We start from the raw sequence: 25306 nt of genomic DNA on the forward strand, positions 1-25306 counted from the left end.
TATGACAGGTCTATTATATTATCAAGAATTTTCTAAGAATTCCCACATGAAAAACATTGTTGTTATAATTGACATATATGTTTTTTCTTTTGCATTGATGAGAACAAATTAAATTTCCACATTGGCGCAACTGTGACTGTCAGAGTTAAAGCTCAGTGTCATTAACTATAATGACTCTTGTCTTTTTCTTCTTTGCTTCATTCCAATTATATTTTGCTTATATTACATCAACCTGAAATCTATCTTCTGAACCATCTCTAGTCCTCTTTGGAGTGACAAGTGGAACATATACATGCACATATAGAAAACCTATGCTTTCAGTTCCAAGAAGTTTACCCGATATATTGAAAGAAGCTCAAAACAGAAGTTTAGTGTGACCATTTCATTACAGACCCCATTGCTTTTAACCTTGCTGGATTAGGTGGAACAAAAAAAAGCTAGTATCTATCTGTGTCACTGTCAGAATAATTGGATGTAACATAAAATAAAGGATAATAAAACATGCTTAAGAAGACACTGTGTATTTACCTAAATGATAGAGTTTCCATTATGAAAATCAGACTGGCAGTATCAAACATATGGGCCATGGCCTCACTCCAAACTGCTGAAGCTCAGTCTGGATCACTAATGATTTACTAAAGGCTCACTCACCACTGCTGCCAAGATAGGAAAAGTGTACTGAAATGTAACTTCAGAGCCAAATTGAATGCTTTCTCGTCTAAGAAAGGTGAAGCCAGGACAATACACCAGAAGAGAGATCTAACAATGGGAGCATAAGACCCTGAAAAGCTTCAGGGGGAAAAAAAATCCCAAATAATGTGAGAGGTACATAGCTACCACCTGTTTCTGGGTACTTCTAACTTACCTCCACACAGAAACACATGCTCACACATACTTCATAAACATAGAATGTGATTCTGTAGGCAAAATTCTAAGATGGTTCCCAATGACCCATGCCCTTGAACTATTCTCTCTCCTTGAGAATGAACAAAATTTGTAACTTGCTTTTAATCAGTGAAATCAGCTACACAAGAGTGGAGGACTTTTCAAAAGTAATTATTAAGGTCTTTAATCAGTTGACTCTAAATTATTCTAAAAAAGAGATTTTCCAAGGTGGGACCATCCTAAGTAGGTAATCTCTTCAAATGAGGACATAAAAATCAGACATTCTTTCTCCTGATGGCCTAGAAGAAGCAAGGGTTCATGAATTTTACCACTGTAAGGAAATAAATTGCTGCTGGTGGCCAAAACCACATGAGTCTAGAAGGGGAGCCTAAACATCTGATGAGACTCTAGCCCCGGCCAACAACACCTTGACTGAAGTCTTTTGAGACCTTGAGCAGTGGACCCAGCTGAGCCAAGTCCAGACCTTACCACAGAAACTGAGATAGCAATGTGTGTTGTTTTAAGATGATGAATTGGTGGTAATTTTATAAATGCTACAATAAAAAACTAATGTAACTAAATGATGTAAAAGGCACCATGCTAAAAGCATATATGTTGCTTAATTAGTGCAACTTCAGTATTTGGATATGACTGAAAGAAAAATGAATGAGTAGTCACAAATGTGCATGCACTTATGTGTATACATCCATACACACTCAAATTTTTCATAAAAGGAAAATAAACTAAACATACTTTCCTTACCTTCATCTCCAAATTTACTCTACCTTTTGTCCTTTCATCATAGTTTAAAGGAAAAATCCATTCATTTAATAGACAACTGGAAGCCTCAGAATCATCATGGACTAGTCACTGTTCCAGATCCCTTTTAAAATATGATCACTAAATGCTACCACTTCCTTTTCACTATTTACACCACATTCTTTTTTTTTCCAAAGATTTTATTTATTCATGAGAGACAGAGAGAGAGAGAGTAGAGACACAGGCAGAGGGAGAGGCTCCATGCAGGGACCCTGATGTGGGACTTGATCCCGGAACTCCAGGATGATGCTCTGGGCCAAAGGCAGGTGCTAAACTGCTGAGCCACCCAGGGATCTCTTTCACCACATTCTTTAAGTGGATCTATCCTGCCACTCATGAGCTCTTCTGTGGAATAAATAAGGCTTCTTACTCATCTTCCAGTCCATAATTTCTTCACTACTCCCTTAAAGCCTGTAGTCCCTTACAATCGCAGATGTTCTTCACAGAGCTGTCAATGGGAAGGAAGTGACTGCAAGGTGATGGGGGAGGAAGGCGAGATATGAGACTCCGTATGTGAAGAGTAGATCATGGATACATTTACAGGCCTGGTTATAAATTGAACATTATCCTTAAATCAATGCAAAACAGTTGAAGGATTTATAACAAAAGAGTGATTAAAAAAAAAAAAAAAGCTCAGAATAGTCTTCCCTTATAGGAAATCATTCTTAATTTGGAAGTGAAAGTTCTAGCATGAATCAGCAATTTTTTTAGAGGAAAAGCTGCTTATTAACTCTATAACCTTGGATAAATTAGTTAAAATCATAATATTTGGCAAAAAGAATTTGGAAGCTGAAATTTCTGTAAGGCCATGGCATAAGTAATAAAAATTGAATTCTGGTTCTTTCTCCTCTGATTTGTTCAATAATAAAGATGAAATAGTATTCATTCTGTCCATCAATATTGAATTAAAGCCTACTGAATGAGTTTGATCTAGGGAGTGGACACATCTAAATGGTCAACAAAGTTAACATCTAACTAACAGGTTGTAAACAAGTTACGAAAAAGGAAGATTGTGTTGTCAATAGGAAATATTTTTATACTTGGACAATCAGTATATATTAGCAGAAATAACTTATGCTCACTGACATGACATGACATAAAAACTGGGTCCCCTCAGTGAAAATGCAGGGATTTTTCATATGTCACCTCTATTTCCTTCCACAACTCTAGCTTACAAAAATGAAATAAAACAAAAATAATGAAGAGACTATGTCTGCCCATCCTCAAATATTCTTGAAAACAAAGTTGCCATGCCTAACCAGCTACTCTGCATATGAATTACCAAAGGTACATTTTGGGGGCTAAAACACTAAACTTTGCCCCTCCTTCATTTCTTCTCTCTTTCCATGCCTGCATAACATATATTCTTTGGGAAAAAATATACTACATGGACCCCAATCACACACAAAAAAAGGCTAATTCTAATTCTCTAGTTTTATGGTTTAGAAGGAAAAATTTGGAGAATTTAAAAAGAGAGCAAGAGAACATTCTTCTCATTCTCTATACCCAGATGACACAGATTTTTAAAGGATGACACAATCAACGGGATGACTGGGCAGATCGTGAAGCAATCTGGTGGTCACATGGGAACAGTCTTTTTTAAGGCCACACTCACATATTTAGGATGTGGTTGTTGGAGCTGTGTAGAAAAGTGTCAGAGCTACTAACTGCACAGCTCACCAGATGCAGGAGTGGGATCTGCCACTCCAACTATGCTGAAGCCTGGATTGAGCCAACAATCTGGAAAGAGAAAATTCAAAGATGGTTCTCTTCTCCAAGGCCTAAAAGGGCATGAAGTTCTCTTATGTTAAACCATGTGAAAGTGGCAATACGTGACAGCCTTTACATATAAAGATGGTTTACCCTTACCAAGAATAAAAGTTAAGAATTAGCTTTAAAATACTGGTTTGATGGCAGCCCCGGTGGCGCAGTGGTTTAGCGCCGCTTGCAGCCCAGGGCATGATCCTGGAGACCGTGGATCGAGTCCCACGTCAGACTCCCTGCATGGAGCCTGCTTCTGCCTCTGCCTGTGTCTCTGCCTCTCTCTCTGTGTGTGTCTCTATGAATAAATAAATAAAATCTTTTAAAAAATTTAAAAAAATAAAACACTGGTTTGAAGATACACACACATGCATATATGTATTCATATATATAAAAATGTATATACATGCCAAACTAATAAAAGTACATAGCAGAAAAACGTATTGGTATAATCAAGAAGCTTGGCTTTAACAGTCTTTCTTTTTTTTTTAAAAGATATTATTTATCCATTCATGAGAGACAGAGAGACAGAGAGAGAGAGAGAGAGAGAGGCAGTGACATAGGCAGAGGCAGAAGCAGGCTCCATGCAGGAAGCCCGATGTGGGACTTGATCCTGGTATTCCAGGATCATGTCCTGAGCCAAAGGCAGATGCTCAACCACTGAGCCACCCAGGTGTCCCATCAAAGTCTTAGTTGTAAGTTTTGAAAAATAGTGACTTATGCCAATACTTTTATTCTACCAAATGTTCTTAAATAAGTCAAAGAGATTTGTTGAAATACAAAAAGTCAAGTAATCTAATTCAAAACAGCCTTGATCCTGTGTTTACAACTTCATGTATAAGAAGTGAGATTCAGAACTGATGGTGACAGTGAAATGCTGGGGTCCAGATAAGGCCCCTCACTCTACCTCTCAGCATCCCATTTTCTATGCACAAACACATCTATTCCCATTGCTTCACAGGAAACTGTATCATATCACTTCCTTTCCAAGACCTGAAGAACAATTGAAATATAAAGACTGAAGAAAGTAAACATGCACCAGAAGGGAACCTCAGTTTCCAAAAAGGTGTTCCTACTGCAGACAATCTTCATTTAACATGCGTGATTGGGAAGACTCTGGATAACAGATTTACAACCCAAGAGAAATAATATTTATGGAAGGAAATAAACCCAACTGTTTTCTTTTCTTTCTCTACTGATTATTTCTTATTCATTTTTATTTTTATTTTTTTAAATTTTTATTTATTTATGATAGTCACACAGAGATAGAGAGAGAGAGAGGCAGAGACATAGGCAGAGGGAGAAGCAGGCTCCATGCACCGGGAGCCCGACATGGGATTCGATCCCGGGTCTCCAGGATCGCGCCCTGGGCCAAAGGCAGGCACTAAACCGCTGCGCCACCCAGGGATCCCCTCTTATTCATTTTTAAAAGTAAAAGTGTTTGGAAAATCCAAAGTAATATTTTATGTAAAAAAATAACCAGCACTACTACTCTCCTTTCTCACACAAAGCAAAAGTGATGCCAGGATGGGATTCTTGTCCTATGTCAGCTTTCACAGTTTGTCTGCTCTGCCTTCAATCATTCCCAGGACTTGCCAACCTGACTTGGCACCCCCTCCTCTCTTTCTTATAGAGATAGAACTAATGTAAAGCAAACAGCACATTTTCTGACAGTAAAGTGAATAAATTTCAACTTTAATTTTTCTAACCTGAAAGTATGATTCTTTCCCTTCTTTGGCCAGTAAGTAATTAGATTCTTTAAAGAGCACCTCTATGAGACAGCATTTGAGGTCTAATCTGATAAGAACACAGGATATAAAAATTTACAAATATCCTCCCTTGCCTAGTAATACAGAAAGCTCTTGGTGTCTGATAAACTCCTGCCATATATTAGTGATTAAGGGTCCTACATACATAATTTGATGAAATGTTCATAAATGTTCAAAAATCCTGTAATCTTTTTTTTTAAAGGAATCCAACTTGGTTTCCTCTTTTATGTATGTATGTATGTATGTATGTATGTATTTATGATAGTCACAGAGAGAGAGAGAGATGCAGAGACACAGGCAGAGAGAGGCAGGCTCCATGCACCGGGAGCCCGATGCAGGACTCGATCCCGGGTCTCCAGGATCGCGCCCTGGGCCAAAGGCAGGCGCCAAACCACTGTGCCACCCAGGGATCCCCAATCTTGTAATCTTATACACAAGTCATGATAGAAGGCTCATTTTCTTAAGCATTCAAGATGACAAACTGTCCTTTGTCTAGAGTTCATGTTTCAAATAAACACAATGAGGAAGAGTGTTTTGGTTGAAAAAGCACAAGTGTGGCTAGGATTCCTCCTTAGGTTCCATCACTGTCTCCTCTTCTCCTACTTGTACTTTAAATGCTGGTGTCCTCTTGGCTTCCATCCTTGAGCCTCTTCTCCATTGACATCACTATATATTAATGCCTAATATAGTTTGCTAGTAACTCCCAAATCAACTGATACCATTCTCCCATTTTTCTAACCTCTGAAAAGTGAAGTATTGAAAAAACCTGAACTTGGACTCAGAGGACTCTGGCTGTGAGTAGGTGAATCTACAAGTTCTATAACCTTGCTAAGTATCATTTCCATGTTTGCATATAGAGATAATAGTATTTATGCCCTGGACTGTTGTAAGGATTGCATGATATGTGATCTCTGTAAAGATCCCAGGAGTACCAGGCCAGAAGAATTAATCAATAAATGGTTGTCATTGAGGAGATGATGATAATTATCTACTAGACATTTCTATCCGTATGTCACAGGCAAACTCAAACTGCATTTATCAACTTTCTTCATCTGACCTGGTTAGTAGAACCATTATCCACCCAGATGGCCAAGTTCATAGCCTAGGATTCTCTACTTTATTTCTCATCCCCCAACTTTCTTCCAGGTGATTGCTAAGAATGGACAAACCTAGACTATCAATATTACCCTCATTTCCTCTGCAGCTCTAGTTAATGCCTTTTTATACTGTCCTCCTGGATTTTTGTCATAATATCTTACCTGGGTTCCTCACCTTGCTTTTTTCTTCTCCTTCTTCTCCCATAATACCACCAAAAGAAACTTTTTTAGAATATGCTGTTTTTCTTCAGCTTAAAACTCTTCTATATGATGGTCAGTTGGGACAGCATACATTAAAACATTATGAAAAAGTCTTTTAAACTTTATTCATAGTTGCTCTTACTATTATCTTGGAAGGAAGTATTGGGGTTAAATGTCTGACTCGATTTCAGCTCAGGTCATGGTCTCAGGGTAGTGAAATCCAGCTCTGTGTCAGGCTTCCTACCCACTAGGGGGACTGCTTCTTTCCCTTTATCTCTTCCTTTCCCTCAGCCCACCATCCTTCCTCCCTGAATTATCTCTCTAAAATAAATCTTAAAAAAAAAAAGAAGTATGAGTTCTTTTTATCTTGGAAAGGGAAAATAATTATGTAATTACCTAATACTAAGTGTTAGGATAAGAAATATAAAATAACAAGAAGGAAATAAATACATTCTAATTGTTCTATATATTAATGGTGCTATGAAAATATACACCAAACTAAAAAATACACACATAGAATGAAAATATGTGAACACATAACACCAAAAAACAGTCTGGAAACAAATTTCTTTGTTGATACCATATTTACAGCTCCATAAAGTAACAAAGTTATCTAAATTCTAAGAAAATGGAAAGGTAAGGAATTATTCTTGTCATATATGTTTTAAGGAATAGAAAAATAGTTCATTTCCTAGATAAAATGAACTTTAAGAAAAACAAACAGGGCAGAGAAGAGTGAGGGGTGTTTACTACTGTTGCTGTTTGGTTTGTTTGTGACACACGTTATCAAACATGAACATGTGAGTTAGTGGACCATACAAACAGACCTAACCAGAGGCAAGAACCCACAGTAGATATTAAAAAGAAATATGACTGAATAAAAATAAGAAAAAGTATAGGCAAGTTTTCAAAAGATTTTAAAGACAAAGCAAAAAGTAATTCTGTAGTTAACATACAAACAATGTTTGAAGGATTTCCTGGAATGGATGGATACAGCAATAACTGTTGTTAGAAAACCAAAGTTGGAAAGATTGTTGTACTACAGTATTAGTAAAGATTGATTGATCGATTGATTGATTTGAGAGAAAGAGAGAGAGATGGCACCCACAGAAGTGGGAGGGGCAGAGGGAGAGAAAGAATCTCAAGTGGAATCCACACTGAGTACGGAGCCCTACACGGGGCTGGATCTCATTGCCCTGAGATCATGACCTAAGCCAAAATCAGGAATTCAATGTTTAATTGACTCAGCCAACAAGGCATCCCAACACATTCTAGTTAAAAAATGAGAGAGAGAGACAGACAGACAGAAGGGTGGGGGGAGAGAGAGAAAGAAATATCTTGGGAAAAAAAGAAGTGCATTAGCTTTATGATGTCTCCTAAGAGGAAGAATTGTTTTATTTTTCATCTTTTTCAAATGAGTTGAGAAAATCAACTTAACTGAATTAACACAATTAATTAGTGGTGGTCTGGAACTTACCAATGTATATTCATCATTAAAAAGCATACATAGTAGTTATGTTTAATATAATGGCATGAGTGATCTACCTAAAACAAAAACACTGCAAATTTCATCTGCAGGTAAGTATTTTAAAAACTACTTTAACTAACATTTCAACCTTTTGCCAACCTAAGAAAAAGCTAAAAATTATATGACTGCATCTAAGGCAAAAATGTAAGATTTTAAATTTACCTTAAACATGCAAACTATTATGGGTTAATTATATTTTTCAGAAATACTTTCAGAAAAACAATTCTTTGATCTAACAGCACTAAGCCAGTCAAATCACATCAAATTTTTTTACAAAATCTCTCTTAAATTCATCCCTTACTTTTCATTCTTACTTAGTTTGAGACTATCATGACTTATTCCTTATCTGGTTTGATGCAATAAACACCTAAATCGCACCTCCGATTTCTTCCCACTCCATGCTCCACATATCTGCCAGAATGAGTTTTAAAAAAATTCAAAGCTAAACATATAATTTCCCTGCTAAAAATCTATCTCTAACTTCTAGAGGAAAGTTGAGAAACCTCTATCAGAGCCTTGTTTTCTTTTTCTCCCATCCTCCCGGCCAACTTCACCCCCCCAAGCCTGAACTTCCTGTATACTGAACTACGATCAGGCTAGTGCCTTAGAAAATACTGATATATACCTAGCCTTTAGCTATCTGCCTAACAAGTCATATTATTTAATAAAAATCAGATGACAGCCATATTCTGGTAAGCAAACTGGTGGTGATCATTTGAGGAGACAACTACCATATTTCATTTTGGCCTTCTATCATTTGTGACTTGTTTGCATTTATTTTTTAAAAGCAGATTTTTATAATAGAGAAGATTCAAAATACTCATTAATTAACTACATCAAATATTTAAAGCAAATTCTTTGACACAAGCAGCATCCAAAACAATAAACAGACTGCTGGACTGACTGGTTGAGGGCTAATAGTCTCTATGTCCTCAGGAGCTTCATTATGGGTTCGAACATTTCTAAAATTATTCACGGATTCCAACAGATGTTGTGACAAACATTCAAAGAAGTAGCTGATCCAGTTTTGTCAATTCAATAATCTGATTTGTTCAAAGCAGTTTAAAAAATTCTCTAGGGAAACATTACATTAAATTTGCTTGGCAACATTTATCAACCAGGTCAGTGGTCTAGTTACTTCAATTGCTCATATATATAGTCACATCTTAGAGCTAGCTAAGGAAATACAATTTTTAAAAGTGCTTTTGATATATGATATATCAAAAAGCATACTATTTTTTCCTTCCACTTATGTCTAATTAATAATACATAATCGTTATATTTGAACTCATTGAAAATTGCATAGCACTCCACCAGAGAGTAAATGGTACTGCCGTTTAGTCTAGGGTCCATGTTAAGGCTGCATTAAAAACAAAAAAAAAATTGTTTTGCCAGGATGCCTGGGTGGCTCAGCGGTAGAGTGTCTGCCTTTGACCCAGGGCATGATCCTGTAGTCTTGGGATTGAGTCCCACATCCAGCTCCCTGCATGGAGCCTGCCTCTCTCTGTGTCTCTCATGAATAAATAAATAAAATCTTTTAAAAAAATAGTTTTTCCTAAGTAGATACTTTTTCTGAAGTCTTGGAATATAATGATTATTATGTGTTTATGTGACTTCTTATTAATGATTTTCATTACACTCCTCTGTGACTTTGGTTTACAAACTATTTCATGTCAATAGAAATAATGACTTGTTTAACAGCTTCCATGCCTTGCTACTCCAAAAATAAAATTACCATATTATATAAAAGGACAACATTTATGAAATTAAAGTGGCATTTTGTCAGAATAATGGTGTATACTCTTACTTTCTCCTGTAATTGTTAAAGTTCTTAGATCATTTTCAAATAGCTATTATATTCTCAGGCAAAAAATTTACTTATTTTTACTCCCGGGCTTCATTGTCACAAAGAACTACCAGATGCTAAGTAATTATGAATACTTTATATTTGCTGGAACAGGAGTAAAAAGAAACATAATGAATTTAAGCAGAATGCATCAATGCTAAATAAATAAGTATGAAAACAAATCACAAAATAGCATTTAAATTACTATCTAATGCCTTCATTTTCATTTTTCTTTGCTAGTCCCTTAAATATAACTCTTCTAAACATCATCATCTTGACAGTCCATGATGCTACTTCCTTAGGACTTCCTGTCCTGCAAACTTCTTTCCAGAAATGATACTTAAACCTACTAACATTTGGAGCACCTGGATGACTCATTAAGTGTCTGCCTTCGGCTCAGGTCATGCAGTGTGTACTCTCGGTCTCTCTCTCAAATAAATAAATAAAATCTTAAAAAAAAAGAAAAAACTAACACTCAAGCATCTTTTACATCAAATTAAAAAAATAGTAACTTGACTCTAACTAAATGAAGTATATGTTGAAGACACTCTGCATTGGAACTGTTTCTGCTCTCCTTTAATACTGGATTCCTAGCTTTACAAACTTGACAACCTTATTAACTCTTAAGGTTCATTTATTTATTTAATACAAATTTTAAAAGATTTTATTTATTTGAGAGAAAGAGAACATGCATGTGAGCAGGGGAGGGGCTAAGAGAGAGGCAGAAAATCTCAAGCAGATTCCTGCTGAGTGCAGAGCCCACTGTGGGGCTTGATCTCAGGACCCTCAGATCATGACTTGAGCCAAAACCAAGAGTCATACACTTAACCAATTGAGCCACACAGGTGCCCCTATATAATAAATCTTTAAGTGCAAATACTAAGCAAGTACTGTAGATGTGAACAAAACTGCCAGGGTCCTTGCTTTCAATGGGGGTTATAGTTTGATAGAAGAAATTGCCATGATCCAAAAACAAACATGTAATTTTAAAATACAATAAAAGTGACAAAAAAGACATATAAGGTATTATGACATCTTTGGAATAACCGAGAGGTGTTAACTGAAAAGGCAATGTCTGAATTACTATCTCAAGTATGAATACACGCTATTAAAGCTAATGAGTGGTGAGGAGAGGGCATCTCGGGCAGAGGAATCCATATATACAGAACCCCTGGTTTGGGAAGACACATAGGCAGACTCAAAGAGCAGCCTAGTCTACTAAAACCCTCAAGAACTTTCCATTTCGCACAAACTGTGGATCTGTTGACTTATTGGATATTTCAGTTAATGTATATAGCAGCTTCTGAATTATTAATATGTGTTTCTTAGACTCATACTCTACATAATGATCATTATTTTTTTGTTAAAGATTTTATTTATTTATTCACAAGAGACACAAAGAGAGAGGCAGAAACACAGGCAGAGGGAGAAGCAGGCTCCCTGCAGGGAGCCTGATGTAGGACTTGATCCCAGGACCTCAGGATCATGACCTGAGCCATTGGCAGATGCTCAACCACTGAGCCACCCGGGTGCACCCCTACTGATCATTCTCATACTCCTTATTATTTCTCAAAAATTCTGCTGAGAACAACATAGAGTATTTCCCTATGTTTGGTGATCTTTCTTGAATGTCTGTAGGAGAAATCTCCATAATGAGCTCTATGATTTTAGTTGAGACCTCTGGTTAATGGTCATTTGAGTCCTCTTGGAACCTGATCCTCAATACAACTGAAAGACCTCAGGTGGCAAGAATGATTCTGAGTGGTGGTAAAACAAGAATGTATATGGAGGACTTCAAACTTACATTTTGCATTCCAATGATTTTAACTTGCTTCCAGATGAGTAACAACAATAGGAAAATAGTTTCAGAGAAAAGTCCTGCAAATAAATTAGTCTAAAAGCTGCAACCTCAATTTGGATACTACATAATTTTTAACATTTAACTGATCTATATTTAAGTGGGCCATCATTTTTTTTTTTTTTTTTTACCAAGGCTATATTTTGTAACTAGCTTATCTTGGCGCATTCAACTAGCAGTGGGTATTCTATGAAAATCTAGAAAACTAGGTGATTATGCTAGGAAATCAGAGAGCTAAGTACCAAGATTAAATTTTTTTATTCCAGTGTCCCCATTTTCATGTCACAAATAAGGAGGACCCAGTTTGAGTTGGAGTGTCCCAGAATTCTGAGCCAACCTTGGCATTAGTCAAGTTGGACTTAATTGAGGGTTGCAATTATAGGAATCAACCAGGTCAAAAAGCATATAGGAGATAGAGTCTGGAGGAATTTCTGAAGTTGGAGATGCAGCCACTTTTAATCAAGCACTTAACAGCATTTGGTACTGAACGGAAAGCACTGTTAAGAATGCTAACTGGGGGGGATCCCTGGGTGGCGCGGCGGTTTGGCACCTGCCTTTGGCCCAGGGCGCGATCCTGGGGACCCGGGATCGAGTCCCACGTCGGGCTCCCGGTGCATGGAGCCTGCTTCTCCCTCCGCCTGTGTCTCTGCCTCTCTCTCTCTCTCTCTCTCTGTGACTATCATAAATAAATAAATTAATTAATTAATTGAAAAAAAAAAAAAGAATGCTAACTGGGGATCTCATGCCCCTAGACTTTCAATAAACTGTACTTTGACAACAAGATATCAATATGCAGTTTTACAAGAAACAGCCATGATTACAATAAACATTCATACTTATTTCATACTTTATATGGTGTAGGCTAGTTATTGAAAACTTATGCAACATATCACACAGTATCCGTTTTACAGGAAAACATGGGGAAACATTTCTTTCAATTCTCAGGGTTAAAGGGCAATGCATTCATTGTCTGCGCTCATTTTTTTTTTAAACCTCTAATACTACGAATCTTGATAGTGTTTTCTTCCTTGGATTAGCTGATAGGAAGCTCAAGCCAATTCTGTGACTCATTTCTAGCAATTACTCAGAAATCAGTGGAATGTTTTTTCCTTCGATATTTCATACTATCTTCATGTTGTTATGTTCTCTTTTCTTTGACATCCTCATTTTACCTTACTGTACTAAATTGTTTTATGGCACAAGCCTTTGCTTTTGAGGGAGGAAAGAAAAGTGATATAAATAAAATATGTAAACAAGTGGAAAATATTAGTTTTTTAAAATAGAGGAAAATAAATGATTTCTGCTTATTATAAAAGCAACAGATGCTCATTTCAAAGGAAATAAAATAAGTAAAAAAACCATTAAACAGAATATCAAAGACCTATCTTAAAAATCCTCTCTTCAGGGATCCCTGGGTGGCTCAGCGGTTTAGCGCCTGCCTTCAGCCCAGGGCGTGATCCTGGAGTCTCGGGATCGAGTCCCACATCGGGCTCCCTGCATGGAGCCTGCTTCTCCCTCTGCCTGTGTCTCTGCCTCTCTCTCTCTCTCTCTGTGTGTCTCTCATGAATAAATAAATAAAATCGTTAAAAAAAATCCTCTCTTCTTACACATATAACTGGTTAGTGCCGTTCCCTTTCTAGAGAGAATTTTTTTTTAGGATTTTATTTATTTATTCATGAGAGACACACAGAGACAGAGATACAGGCAGAGGGAGAAGCAGGCTCCACACAGGGAGCCCGATGTGGGACTTGATCCCCGGTCTCCAGAATCACGCCCTGGGCTGAAGGCAGCACTAAACCACTGAGCCACCCGGGGCTGCCCCTCTAGAGAGGATTTTAAACACACAAATACTCATACCATAATATGTATACACACATATCTATATATAGGCATATACATACACAAACATAACCTCATACGTGTAAATATAAGTATGCATGAATACACATAAGTAAATAGTACATGTTCTGTGATCCAGTCTCAAAACAATTTTTCCCCTTAACAACTTGTAGGGTTTGTAATTGCATTTCAGTACATGTACATCTCTCATTCTTTATCTAGTAGTCCTTTGTTACAGATAATGACCTGATTTCAACAGTTTTCTATTGAAGGATATTTGGGTGCCTTCCACATGTTTGCAATCATACAATATTTTGCAGCATAGTACTTCTTTGCTCACTTGTTCAATTATATTCTTAGGCTAAATTCCTAAGCATAGAATTAATGGGTCAAAAGCACTCCCATTTAAAATTCTGTCATACATTATTTGATTACACACCATTAGATTTCCCTAATTTACTCTATCACAAAAAAATGTGTAGAAGAAACTGCCTACTTCACCACACCTTCTTTAATTCTTTTGAATTATATATCTTTTACCTTTTCTAAAATAATAGATGAAAAATTAAATAACACTTTATTTTTGTCTGCAAAGTAGAGAATCTTTTCAAATGTTTATTGTTGTTAATCTTTTTTCCTTTTTGAACTTTCTCTTTGTCTTTTGCCCACTTTTAAGTTTTTAATATTTTTAGTATTGACTTTCAGTGCTTTTTATTATGGTGTGAAGTAAGGATCCTTTTTATTTCAATAAAATAACACCAAATTTAAATAATTTATCCTAGATTCATTGAATTGGAATGCTGTCCTTTGTACATGTTGAATTTCCATGTATACGTGAGTCTCAAATTCTGACCTTTTCTTCAGTTTCACAGAACAATTGGTTTGTTCCTATATTAATATCACACTGTTTGAATTAAAAGACTATATATATTCTGACTTTTGAAAAGAATTAACTTATGTATTTATCGCAAAAATGGGGAGGGGCGAAGGGAAAGGGAAAGAGAGAATCCGAAGTAGGCTCCATACTGAGTATGGAGCCCAATGTGGGACTTGTTTTCCCAACCCAGACATCATGATCTGAGCTGAAATCAAGAATTGGATGCTTAACTGATTGAGCCACCCAGAAGCCCCAGTTCTGCTATCTTATAGACAAAAACATCTTTTTTCATTTTCTTTTTTTCTAAATGTTCTTTACTATTCTGATACATATTTTTAAGCAAATTTTTAAGTCAACTAATTCCTCAAACTTCACTGAGGACATGTTATTTTTACATAAGCCTGTGACCTTTTCTGTCTAGAGTGTTGCATTTTTCTAAGATCTCTTTTCAAATTACTTACTTTCAGTCAGTCCAATGAGAATATCACTTGACTGGTATACAATGTTCTCATAGTTGTTCCCTTAGTGAATCAGTCAACAACTTAGTTCACTTTAGAACACAGTGTCTTAAATTTTGCAGATCAAGGACTTCTTGAGAATCTGATGAATGTTCTTCCCAAAATGTGCACCTATCCCAAACCTAATGGCTCCTCTAAACCCACAGTTAAGAATTAATTCTGTATAAGACTTTCTATAAATAAAAAAGGAGACCTTATTTCATCATATTTTCATTCTGATGTTTTCTTACAATCTGGATTGTAATGACTACTATCTCTCCTCATAATCATTACAATTTCTGTCTTCATAGTTTTAGTCAAACGATGGGCTTCCTCTCATCAAATACCATCCCATATTTATCTAATAATGTGATGAAAAGATGACCATTCTAGCAGTTTTAAGGTTCAAGTCTAAGATTTTCTTTAAATAGGTATATGTGTCTATTTCTCTGAGAGTTCCCTTTGATTACCTATAAAAAGAGCAAAATATCACTAGCTCTGTTTATTTCACACAGATTATTAAGGAAACCAGATACATCTTGTCTGAGTAAGCACTAACGGAAGATGCAAGGTTTCATTATTATTATTATTATTTCCACATTTAAAGGTTCATCATTTATTGAGGACTTATGTAAACCACACACTGTATTTAATGGGGGAGACAGATATAAAATCACAATTGGTAACTGCTAGACTAGAGACATAAATAAAATGCAATGTGAAAGCTCTGAAGAGAAAAATATTCCTCTGCTTGTAAGACCATATACACAAGTAGTAACATACGAGAGAAGTTTGAAAAGATATGTATGCATTTTCCAAATAGATAAGGAAGGGAGGGAAGGCAGTCTAGAAAGAGGAAACAGGTTCAAAAAGAAAGATGTGCTAAAAGACACAGAGAGTTCAGCACATGGCAAGAAGCTGAGTGTGGTGATTTCATGGGGTTCACAGAAGAGGATGAATTGGAAGAGGAGGGTCTGTAAGGAAGATAAACTAGGCTAGCATTCTGAAGAGTCAAACTATAATGCTTATTCAGAAGACAAAGCATACCATATTTTTCATCTAATCTCCAAGATGGTGTCATGATAAAGATCATAGTGTTGGTGGTATGAGTGTATATAGGAGTCAAGTCAATTTAGCTGATGAATTTTAAAAAAATAATGTGAAATGCCCTCTTCTTTGGGAAAAAATTAGATTTCCCATTTTTAAATGTAGAAAAATGTTCTTCAGGGTAAAAATAACCACAACATCTTTTGAAATATAATACAGTGCTATTTGGTATAATCCCTTAGCAACATTCCTGTTATGAGCCAGGACTAGCAGCATTGAAGTTACAGACTCACATATTGTATATTTTTAAACATGTAGATGGATAATAAGCTGTGAGAGGGACAAAATTTTACTCATGTTTAGACTTGAGGGCTTTGAATAACTACCCAAATTTGCCAACAGGGTTTAGTCTTTTTAGATTATTATTCTATGTGATGTTTAAGAACCCTTTCCAAGATATTCTTCCAAACTCACATTAAAGTTTGCAAATAGAAATTAGTGACCAATTCATTATGTGTGTGTGTGTGTGTGTGTGTGTGTGTGTGTGTGTGTATGAATATATCCAATTTAGAAAGTGAAAAAAGTTTGTTTTCTGCATTGGTCTTTCCTGTCAATTTTTAAATCTAACACTGTTTTGGTAATATTAGGAAATGAGAAAGATAGGAATTTTACCATACATTTTTGTTGATTAAATAAACTTAATGTGTTCACTTATTAAAATTTAAAGATGGCAACTTTATGTTGGTCATTTGACGTTTAAAAAATTACTGTTTCCTAAAATCCAAAGTCTTCGATTCACTGATGTAGTCAGTTTAAAAACCAAGTTTTCAGTCAGTTATTTTGGTGATATGAAACTAAAATTGTGCATGATGAACTTCATTTTTTAATGAAGAAAAAATATGCTAAAAAACGTTAACAAAATTAATAGAAACAATGGAAAAATATATTTCATAATTTAGAATACAGAAGCACAAATCTGATTTTTTAATATTTCAATACTGCAATATAATTATAATTATTAATATTTCCTTTTATTTAATATATGTTAATGCATTTTATTTTTTTTTAAATTTTTATTTATTTATGATAGGCACACAGTGAGAGAGAGAGAGGCAGAGACACAGGCAGAGGGAGAAGTAGGCTCCATGCACCGGGAGCCCGACGTGGGATTCGATCCCGGGTCTCCAGGATCGCGCCCAGGGCCAAAGGCAGGCGCCAAACCGCTGCGCCACCCAGGGATCCCTGTTAATGCATTTTAAAGGCCACTGTCAAGTAAATATATTATGCATGGATTTATATTGAATTCAATTATGATGTTTATTTTTCTTCTAAAATAATTAAATCAAATGTCACCTTTTTCATATGTATATCTATATCATGTAGAATGTTTTCATAATAGCCAAGGAATCATCTATATTATTTGAATTTCCAACTTTAATTGTTTTTTCAATTTATTTAAACTAAAAACAAAACAACAGCTCACCGATTTCTCTCATCCTAACGTCACCCCTGACAACCACCACCTGTTTTTTGCATCTGTGATCTTAGTTTTTGTTTTGTTGTTTGTTTTGTTTTATATTCCAAATATAAGAGAGATAACATGGTATTTGTCTTTCTCTGACTTATTTCACATATAATGCCCTCGAGGTCTATACATGTCACAAATAGCAAGATTTCATTCTTTTTTATGGCTGAATAACACTCCATTATATTTATATACATCACGATTTCTTATGCATTTATCTATCAATCGTTAAAGTGATTAATTTGATTTATATTTTTATATAAGGGTTTTTAAATATCCTATTTGGTGTTCTTGGTAACGTAGAGACCCATTCCTCATAATCTCTTATTTCAAGCTATGTTTAAGTTAAGATCAAAAACTGAATCTACCTTCTTAGATATAACTTAACACAAAATTTATTTAACCTACCTATGGTTTCCATGGAATCAAAATAACTAACCACAAAATGTGTGAGGATTGCCTCTTTCCAATTTTACAAATTTCCTCATTAACCCAAGTACACCTCTTTCCCATTGCTTCACATACTATAGTTTTCAAAATTTCAGTCAAGACAATAACATCTGGAAATACTAGTATATCTGCTAAAAATAGCCTTTTAAAGGACATATGTTTTTCAGTAGTCCATAGGGAATCATTCATCCATCCATCAATAAGTCTTTTTTAGAGATATTAACTTGACAAACAACTAAAGCCCTCCATTTGAATGACGGCACATGTACATGAACACACACACACTCTGCACGTCTCACATTTCTCTTCCCTTTTAGAACCCCACTGAAAACAATATGAAGTTCTCTGATTAGCTGTATTTCTCTGAACATTTTTTCATATTTATTATTGTATTATATGCAGTGTACAAAGTAAACAAATACATTGATTTACCTCTATTATGATAACACCAGTGTAACAGCCAGAATTTCAAAAGTTACAAATAAGAGTTAAAATTTCTCACTGCTTCCAGAGCCTATGTTTTTTTTTCTTTAAAGGATTTAAACCATATCTCGTTTTTTGTTTAGTTGGACTTTATGTCTTGTGGTATCAATCGATAAAAACTTCATGTTTGGTTTTATATATTTCTTGATGCTGTCAATATGCCCAGGTTCTGCGCACTTTTATTTTTGGAGCACCCACTGTCTTTGCTGAGGCAGGAGACCTGGGTTTCAGTCTTACCTCTGGTGCTCACAGTCAATGTGTTACTGAACATGTTACTCATATCCTCTAGAGCTCAATGTTCTTATCTATAAAATGGAGATAATATCATTTCATTTCAGTATTATTAATGAGTTCAAATAAGTTAATAAATGTGTTTTTTTGATAATTTTAAAGCATTCCTATCATTCTCCTTAAAGAATGAAAGTAATATCCATGCCCTTCTTGAAAAATACATTTATTTACAAAAGCAATTCTATTAAGGAAAAGCTTGACATGCAATGCATGAGTGTTTAGGGAAACACATAAGTGATGTAAAAAATTTTGAGACCAATAATTCTCAAACAGAATAACAAGGATTTATTAGATGAGCTACAGTGGAAGCTATGTATAAATAACATATATCTTTAGATTTCTGTGAACCATTCAGTTAATAAATTTCAAATAGAACAATTAATCAGTGTAGAGAGCACAGCACAAAAGAAATTCAAATCAATGATGCAATACCTCTACTCCAATTAGCTTATTTTCCCTCTCCACCCTCTCAGTCATGTTCTATTTTATTAAAAAATGAATTTAATTAAGAGATTCTACAAAGTGAAGCAACCCACAGATTAATCTAGAACTCTTGTTCTTATTTAATATTTGTTAAAACCTCAGTCTCACAAATTTTCATAGCTTAAATATACAAAGTGCCATGCTTGCCTTTATTCCACCACTGGGAATCCACATCCATGGTGCTCTACCCAAGTGGAGGACATTCACCTCTTCAAACAAAGAGTATCACAGCATGTGGGTTTTAGCAGTCTGAGATATAAAAAATGAAACTTGCATATTAATTTATGAATATTTGCAAATCATGCCAATCTTCAAAATTTCAACTGTTCTGAATGATTATTAACCACAATTTTCATTCTTTCTAACAAGTATAAGGACATCACCATGAAAAATGTCCAGTACCTAAGGGTGTGAGGAAAGCAAAGGATGGGAGGAACATGTGGGCATATCAAGGTTGGGACATTCTATTCGGCTCTATTTCCTTTGACCACAGTGTACACAACACACAGAGAGACATGCTCATAAAAAAGAAAGTGATAAGACAGAGGAGTGGGGAGGGAATGTAAAAGAGGGAGGGAGAGAGAGAGAGCAAGGGAAAAAGGAAGGAAGGGGGGGTGAGGCGAAAGACATACATTTGAACACTATTAATATTTTTTATAAATCCAACCCACTGTCAATTACATTTGGACAAACAATCCCAGCCCCAGGTTTTCCTGTTTCTGCACACCCAACTGATTTACAGTTTACAATTACCCATCATCCAGATATATGGCTTGGACCTATAGTCCATCACTGCCTGCCCACCTCTAAGGTTAGATGATGATGGCTCTACTTTGCCAGCATCTCCTGAAACCTTATTGGTGTGCATGTTTTGTGAGGCAGGGGATTCCTGGCTTAGTGGGCCTGGGACAGAGAAGAAAAGCAGTTTCTAGGTTTCAGGGAAAGGGCCCAACTTCCACCTCCATGCCTGAGTTAAGAATCTGAGCTGAGTTTTCACAGCAGCTGTAATTGGTTCTTTACACTACTCATTTTCTTGGAATAGGAGTGGTTGGCTTCTATTAAAACTCTGGGTGACATGCAGCTTCCTTGCCCTGCCTTCCGGAGTACTTTACATTAAGGGGAAATCACTGTAATCAAATTTCTGCATCTTTCCTGCTGCTAAATTAAAACAAGGTACTTTCTTCCTGGGATTTTGCAGACAACTGGATGGATACACATACAGTGGGCACACACCACATACCAACACAGTGAAACTCCCACAGAGTCCTCCCTCCCTCCTTCCATCCTTCCTTCTTCCCTCTAGTGAGGATTGCTGAACATTTTGCTCCAAACTCTCAAAGTCACCCACGTGTTTGTTCTCCCCTTTCGCTGCTCAATTTACTTCCCCACTTGACAAAGAGAAACTGAGTTGTTCTCAGGCTTTGAGCTGCAATCCTGAGACCACGCTGTGTCACCCATTCCCAGTCACCATCAGATCTGCCCCCACCAACCCCCCTCACTTTGGGGGGGAGTGGACTGATTACTGGGAGTCTCCCTGGCTCAACAACCCCACCCCTTTCTTTTTACTCTTCTTCCCTACTGCACAGCAGCAAACTGATTTTGCATGTTTAGTCCCACTTTGCCAGGGTGGGATGGAAGTGGGTGGGGAGGGGATGCTGGGTGGTATAGACAACTGGAAATCTCTCTCTCTCATTCTCTTACACACACAGGCGCGCGGGGGCTCGGGCCCGCGTGCCCATACACACATGCACACACACAACATTTATACCGTACTTTCAGGGTCTCTTACACACACGTGAATCCTAATCCTCTCAAGCAAGGGCAGACACGCCCCTGCTTTCCCTCCCCCAATTCCCCGAATAGAATTTCGCCCTGGGTCTTGGACTGGTAGCGACAAATAGACCAATGAGGAGGATCTGAGAACTAGGGAGGTGACCCCTTGCCTGAATGGGGGAGGGGGCGCTCTCCACTCACCGCCTGAGTCCCTGGAATGAGGAGGGCCAGGACATCCTGGATTTCTTCAGGCCGGGCCGGTGGCCGGTCTCCACGGCGTAGGAGGTGCGGTCCATCGCGCGGCAGTACAGGTAGCGCTCGGTGTCCGAGTAGCCGCGATGTCGGACCCGGCCGGTGGCCCCGCTCGAGGCGTAGCGGCCGCGAGCTGCCCCGGGAGGCGGCGGGGGTGGTGGGAGGGGGGGTGGCGGTGGCGGCTGCAGCGGACACTGGGGTTGGGGCTGGGGCGAGGGCGGCGGCGGCGGGGGCAGGTGGTGATGGGGATGCAGGAGGCGGAACTGGGGCTGCCGGAGCGGGTACTGGTGGTGCTGCTCGTGCCTCCAGAGGTGCTTGGGGGCTTTGAGTGTGGCCCCTCCGGCGCCGTCACTGCCCTCGTCGCCGCCCGCCCGGGCCGGCACGCTGCTGCCCTCTGCCTCCATCCCGGCTCGCAGCTCCGCGCCCCGCTGCCCAGGGGTTTCACCGCGCTGGCCCGGGCGCCTTCCGGATGCTGCTGCTGCCGCCGCCGCTGCTCCTGAAGCTGAACAGAGGCTGGGCTCAGCTTCCCACTTGAAGCCACCGGAGGCTCCGAGAGGGGGCTCCGCCAGCGGGAGGGGTCACGGAACGTGACAGGGCTCCCTCCACCGCGGTTGTGGCAGAGACACACTCCCGGGCTCCCCAGTTCACCAAGACTAGGGCGCCTGGTGCGCGGCTTCACCAACAGCCGGTCCCTCCTCCCTCCTTTCTTCCCTTCCTTCCTTTGGGCGCCTGCGGCGAAAGCAGGAATCGTTCGCAGCTCGAGTCGCAGAAAAAGCAGCAGCAGCAGTAGTGGTAGCAGCCTCCGCCGTCCAGAGCGCCTGAACCCTGAGACCAGAGCTGCTGAAAAGTTGGACAGCTCCTGACTGGTGAGCCAGAGCTGCGACTTTCTCCAAAACCACCCAGCCAGTCAGAAGTCAGACCTGTCCTCCAGATCCTTCCCCTCTCGGTGCCCCCGCCTCCCTCCCCCCACTGCCCCCCACTGCCCCTGAGCTCTCCTCTGCACCTCCGCTTGCTTCAGTCTTCTTCGAGAAATGGAGTTTCGCGGCTCCTGTCTGATTCTTACAGCTTGTTGGCAATAAGCCCCATGCTGGGGATTCCAAAGATAAGGGCTGTGACCTGGCAAAGTTGCCCAGAATGGTTTTTCTGGTTGTTGAAGATTTGGATCTGGGTGAAGATCCAATATTAAGATTATTTCAGCCTCTATCCCTGACATAGGGTTAAATACTGTGTGCATCTTTCCCATAGCAGGGAGAATGCCCACTGTTCCTTTGAAGATCTTCCCCTAGCTAGTACCTCATGTTGCTGCTGCTTTTGTGATTAAGGTCCCCAGGAGTGGTCCTAGCTGGAAATCAAAGTGAACAGTTGTCAAATCTGATATAGCTGGCCACAGTTAGGGTTGGGGGAATCTTATCCACTACAAACCTCTTTTTATCTTCAGGGGTTCCTAATGTCAGTGTCTGCCTGCAATTTTGTCTTTCTGCCACTTCCAGCAGAAGAACACAGCTCTATTACAAAAGTGTTTAAAAACACATATCACTGTTATCTCACAGAAATCAGAGTCATATTTGGCACTAACATCCAAATTCAATTTCTATTTGTCTTCCTTTATTTGGTATTTTCCTGCAACACTGGCCATTTTTGAGAAGCCAAGAAAGTTTCAGAACAATGTATTTTTGTACATTGTTTTTTTGTACAATGTACATGTATTTTTCTTGTACCTTTTTTATATTTTAAATTAGACTTAATTTTATAATTAGACCTTATAGGAACTACCACTATACCATCAATTATTTGAAATATAATTTTATTTAAGGCTTACAATAGCTTGTTGGTAGTGTAATTACTCTAGTTACTGTACACAGTCAACTTTAACACACTTGAATATATATATATATATATTTATGCATACCATATAATAAATACTAAGGTACCAGAATCAGGAACCATCTTTCAGACTCTCCAGAGTGCTAGAAATCCAAAGTTCTTCATATAGTGAATGCTCAGTATACAAGCCATTGATGAAATACCATCAATGAAAATAAATGCTCACTTTGCTCACTGTTCCCTTCGCTAAGTGGGAGTGATTAAATTTAATGCTGTGCAAAAATGATGCTTGGCATTTCTACATGGGTATCTTTCTTCCTCCTCCTTCCTTCCTCCTACTTCTCCTTCTTCTCTTTCTTCTTTTTCATAGTAGGAAATGTCTCCTCCAACATTTCAGTATTGGCATTTTGCCCACGGGGCCCAGGGACAAAGCCTGAGGAAGGCTATGTCTTGAGAGGAACAAGGCAGGTCCCTAAGTACCACTTCCCTCTATGTAGGACTGAAAACATACTTGACAAAGGCATTCTCTCTCCTCTTTATAGATACAAGTATCACTAATGGCAGTAGCCAAAGAATTTTCTATGCCTAGGAAGGCACTGAGCTGGTACCTTTCCAAAATAGAAAGGAGAGAAAAGGAAGTGTTTGCAGTATAAATCATTTTTTTCCCAATTCATCGCATTATTAATATTTGGAACCATTTCACAGAAGTATACAAATTTCTTCTTTCCTCTGAAACTCTTGCCTTTCCCCTTGGTAGAATTAAGGCAGAACAGCTATCTGAAACTCTTATTCTCGCTCCTCAAACACTAACAGTACAAACAAGTAATTTGTGATCTTCCTCTTTCCAGAATAAATAGAAGTATTCAAACCTAACCTGCTTCTTAGTGCCAGTTTTCTTCTTGCTTCTAATTAATGAACAATTTCTTTTTCCTATATTCCCCATTTATTTCTTAAATGATTCTTGTGTTTTTACTATATAACTACAAGTCAGATATATTTTTAAAGATAAGAAAATCATTTATCAAACTAAAAAGCTTTTGCACAACAAAAGAAACCATCAACAAAATGATATGGCAATCTATTGAATGAAAGAAGATATTTACAAATCATACATCTGATAAGGGTATTAATATCCAAAATATATAAAGAACTAACACAACTTAATATAAAAATAATATACAGCCAAATTTAAAAATGAGCAGAGAACTTGAATTGACATTTTTTCCAAAGAAAACATACAGATGGCCAATAGGCACATGAAAAGGTACTCAACATCACTAATCATCAGCAAAATGCAAATCAAAATCACAATGACCTACCATCTCACACGTGTCAAATTGACTATTATAAAAAAGACAAGAAATAGCAAGTGCTGGTGAGGATTTGGAGAAAAAGGAATCCTCATATACTGTTGACCAGAATGTAAATAGGTGCAGCAATCATAGAAAACAGTATAGAGGTTACTCAAAAAAAAAATTAAAAAATAGAACTGTCATATGATCCAGAAATTCTACTTCTGAATATTTTAATGAAAATGAAAACACTAATTTGATTAAATACATGCACTCCTATGTTTATTACAACATTAACTACAATAGCCAAGATATGGGAGCAATGTAACTGTCTACTGATAGGTGTATTTACACACAATATATATGTATATGTACACACGTACACATACACACATTGGACTATTAGTCATAAAAAAGAAGGAAATCCTGTCATTTGCAACAACATGGATGGACCTCAAGGGCATTATGCTAAGTGAAATAAAGCAGAGAAAGACAAATATCATATGATTTCTTATATGTGAAATCAAAACAAACAAAACAGAAACACTCACTGTTGGTTACAAGAGTGAGGAAGGATTAAGGACATGGGTGAAATGGTGAAATAGGTGAAGGACATTAAGAAGTACATACCACCAGTTATAAAAAAAAATAAATCATGGAGATGTTATATACAGCATAGAGAATACAGTCAATAATATTGTAATTATGTATGGTGACACTTGGTATCTAGATTTAAGCTGGGCATCATTTCATAATATACAAAAATATCAAATCACTATGAAGTATACTTGAAAGTGAAAGGATATTGTATGTGAATTATACTTCAATAAAAAAATTCAAAAGAAAATCATGTAAGTACCTTCTGACATATTCCCAATTTGAGTTTTTTTTTTTTAACGATTTTATTTA

General features: G+C 37.5%; 1 protein-coding gene across 6 annotated transcripts in view; it reads right to left on the reverse strand.

The window, feature by feature from the left end:
- Positions 1-25306, reverse strand: part of PDE4D (phosphodiesterase 4D) — a 1379610-nt gene that overhangs the window by 817368 nt on the left and 536936 nt on the right. The gene's annotated exons all lie outside the window — the stretch shown is intronic.

This window comes from Vulpes lagopus, chromosome 8, assembly GCF_018345385.1.
Source record: "Vulpes lagopus strain Blue_001 chromosome 8, ASM1834538v1, whole genome shotgun sequence".
NCBI lineage: Eukaryota > Metazoa > Chordata > Mammalia > Carnivora > Canidae > Vulpes > Vulpes lagopus.